Source organism: Hippichthys cyanospilos, chromosome 1, assembly GCF_059441005.1.
Source record: "Hippichthys cyanospilos isolate Australia breed blue-spotted pipefish chromosome 1, RoL_Hcya_1.0, whole genome shotgun sequence".
Classification (NCBI taxonomy): Eukaryota; Metazoa; Chordata; class Actinopteri; order Syngnathiformes; family Syngnathidae; genus Hippichthys; species Hippichthys cyanospilos.
In genome coordinates, this window is record NC_142369.1 from 43427 (window position 1) to 47240 (window position 3814).

At 41.5% G+C, this 3814-nt stretch overlaps 1 long non-coding RNA gene across 1 annotated transcript; it reads left to right on the forward strand.

The window, feature by feature from the left end:
• The first annotated feature begins 582 nt into the window (after positions 1–582).
• Positions 583–2810, forward strand: LOC148428441 (uncharacterized). The gene is made up of 2 exons (XR_015866547.1): positions 583–1875; positions 2250–2810. It is a non-coding gene; the product is annotated as an uncharacterized LOC148428441 (long non-coding RNA).
• The last annotated feature ends 1004 nt before the right edge of the window (positions 2811–3814 follow it).

A 3814-nucleotide genomic window follows, 5' to 3' on the forward strand; every position in this document is an offset into this window, starting at 1 on the left:
GCAAATTACATAACGAACGGGAGTGATGGGATGAAACAAGGCATTTCGGACCCCCGACAAAAATTGGAGATTAACAAAATAAAGAAAGATATTTAAATGTATCGAAAGAAGAGAAAATAAAAAAATAAAAAATAAATAAATAATGTATAATAAATAATAAGGACTAATAAAAATAAAAAATAAAAAAATAAAAAGTAAGATATAATATCCTTTGACGATTCAACGATGGAGTTGCGTTCGTGCAAAACGCAGCAACTGACTCCTGAGATTATAAAGTTACGATTGGAAAGGGATCAAAAGATCAACAAAATAGCAAAAGCAACAAAAACGAAAAATCCGGATCACAACTGTTGGAGTGAGACAACTTGTTATATAAAGGAACAATAAAATCGGGGAACTTTCTACCCGTAACATGTTTCACGATAAACGCGTACGTAAATGACGTTGGTGATACCCACGAATAAAACGGGTGCCCGTAATCAACAATAACACCACACGGACTCCACGATGGAGTTCTGACCGATTAACAGGTTTATATACGAAGTATATATATATATATATGTATATATATATATATATATATATATATATATATATGTAGATAAAAAAATGGTATGAAAAGTCCTTCACAATTTACGGCTCGGGTGAATATAATAAATAAGACTGAGAGACTGCGTTAGAACGTTGAAACAGATAGTGAATAGCTACTTACGTAAGCGGAGGTTAGAACGTAGGATTGTAAACAAAGGGGCGTGACAAAATTGGAACGTAAGGAGACCTGAATTCGAACAATGAAAAATCGTCCTTAATAAGAAATAACAATGGGGGAATTGCGCTTGAGTAGGCGAAAGGACGACATATTTTGTGACAATAGACGAAATGACGGAGGATTTGACAAAATGGACCGGAGTAAATGGTTGATAACCTAGAGTTTATGGTTGCCTGGGGAAACGACCCGGAAGCGTAAAAGAATAGGGGGACTGATCGTTTCCGGTTTGTAATCGTAGTCATGACAACAACGAAACAACACGAAGGATTGCGTATGCGGAGTTCAATACTACGACAAAAGTTTTTTACGGGGAACGACAGCAAAAAGGGAAGCAGGTTTTAGGATTATATGCTTAAAGAACAACTAACTGGAAGGAACGGGGGTTTCATACCCGAAAGCGTAAATGAGTAGATACGCCTTAAACAAATTAAGTGCAATAACGTCTATATTGAATAAAATCTCATGAATAAACAATTTACAAACACCGACGGATTATGTTTGACTTTTGGAAATAACGATCAAACCCTAACAATAATAAATAATAAATAACTGCAGAGATGAGGGCTAATGGTGTCCGACGGACTAGTAACTAGAATTCGAACAAACATTGGTTGCCAGGGGCAACAACTTGGAGACGGAAGCGTTTTGAAACACCGGATATGACGCGAACGCAACACCGCTAACACTGACAAAAAGCCTATGAATAAATAATTCACTAAGATTGATTATCACACGGATTTTTGAAACCGCGTCAAAATAACTAACATTAGTTATCCACTCCGAATAGGATTGGCGAGACGGGATTTGACGAGGGATTGCCGAGGGTTAAACAAAAACGGGTTACCAGGGGCGACGACCCGGAGGCGGAAATGCTAGGGAGTCTTTCCGCTTCCGGAGTAGGACGCTATACTTCTCGACGAGACTGGTTTGTTATTAAATTGTACCTACGCAACCGAACCGTCACGATACGAGCCGATGCTAACATGCTAACAACGACGGCGCTGGCTACACGCGGGCACACGGTAATGGAGTTAATTAACACATATACTTTGAAATGAAAGAGACAAAAATCGAAGTTGTGAAGAACCGGATACCGCGGAGAGGAGGTAAGATAAGAATGTACGATTACACAATTAGTTGGCCGTAATGGACTCACGGTTTAGAGAACACTGTTTATATGACGTTGTACGAAATTTGATACGGAGAGAAAAAAACTGGTAGTCCCAAAATGGGATTCTAATAATGTATGGGATGAATAGCCTGTTACCTGACTATTGATAGAACCAATATAAAAGGAATGGGCAACGAAGCACGAACGGACGTCTTGAGGTCGCTTCGTTTAACAAATTGGAGCTAACCGGAGGAAAGCTTGAAAAGCTACCAGGCTAACCGGGCTAAAGGATGTTATGTGTTGCAAAAGTTTTTGTTCGCGGAATAGGAAATAGGACCGACACCTGTACATTGTTTTCAATTGAAATAGTTGACGTGACATCACTGTAAGACGGGGGTGTGGACGCAGCAACGGCGACTCCACGGAGAAGAACTCCTTTGAACATCGGCTGGAGGATCCGTCGAGAGATCGTGGTGGAGGAAGAAAGAGCGACAACGTCGACAGCGGGGAGAGAGGTCATAAATTAACGAGCGTACGGGTCTTGCCCCGGAAACCGGCGCGCGAACACGATCCCTCCCGTTAATTCACCGGGATCGACGCTACGGGCTTTCCTGCAAAGGCAGTCAGCTGGTGGGTCGGTTCGGTCGCCTGATGAAGGGCAGATCGCCCGAAACGTCGCGACGACGGGCCGGCCCAACCGCAAATTGACTGGTCATTGGCGCCACTGGCTGACTGCATGCACCTCGAGGGACCGCGGATCCGACCAACGGTGGAGTGAGCCTGTTGCCGGTACCCTTCCGTGATAACGCGCGACAGCGCGGCACGGAAGCTGAGGAGACTTTTTTTCTTTTGCAAGGATTAAAAATATAAAAAAATAAATAAAAAAATAAAAAAATATATATATAAAAAATAAATAAAAACAACGTCCAATTCGACTGGTGTTTTCCGCTGTCGTTCGCACTCGCCACTTCGCGACGCCACGCAGAACTAGGAAAAAAAACATTACACGACGCAAAAGGCTCGGGAGACTCGCACGGAGTGCACGTACCCGATCCGCAACACCTGGGGACGGACCAGAGGATGGAGAGGCACGAACTACCAATGAACGAATTAGAAATATCAACGAAGAGAGGTAAGTATTGGGGGCTCAACGAAAACCACTTGACATCAAACGGCAGACACAAACCGTAAAATAATATTGATGAACGACAAAACGTGACACATTAAAATCTGGAGAATACGACGGGCAAGTTCCTCCCTCACACTAAAGGGGTGAGTAAATAAATGTTATTATTATTGCGAATGTTTTCGGGACATTCGGATTGAAGTACTAACATGAAGACTAACAATTAAAAAATATCAATGACTAATGGATTGGTTTCAGGATTAAAGATGGTGAGACGGATACAAATGAAGGTAAAATAAACGCATTATAGACCCGAATGCCGGAATAGGTGAACATCGGAACAAAAATATCGGTGGTATTGTAGCGTGGGGGGGCGTTTTTGATAGTTACGCAGTTCGTAATTACATGTACGCACGTGTAACGAGCGAGCTCGGTACGACCAACCTGTCCGAATTATTTGAACTTGCAAACATAAGTGATTATTGTGCATCGTTTCCGGTTCGGGACGAAATAAGAAAAAGTGACGTGGAGTCATAAACGGGATATCGAGGTATGTTTATAAGACACACAGAGATGCATGTTAGCGACCTTGCGCAAATTCAAAATGCCGTACACAATAACACTTCTAACCGGGTAACTCGTTAAGATACAATATGCATTGTGAACGAACAACAAAAAAGAATACAAAAAATGCTTTTATAAAAATTTATAAATAGTGAAATAGAAAAAATGAAGAAAAGAGTTCTTATGTATAAAGTGAACCTACTCAACTTAACTCGGTCAATCCTGCACAATCACCGAAGTCCTT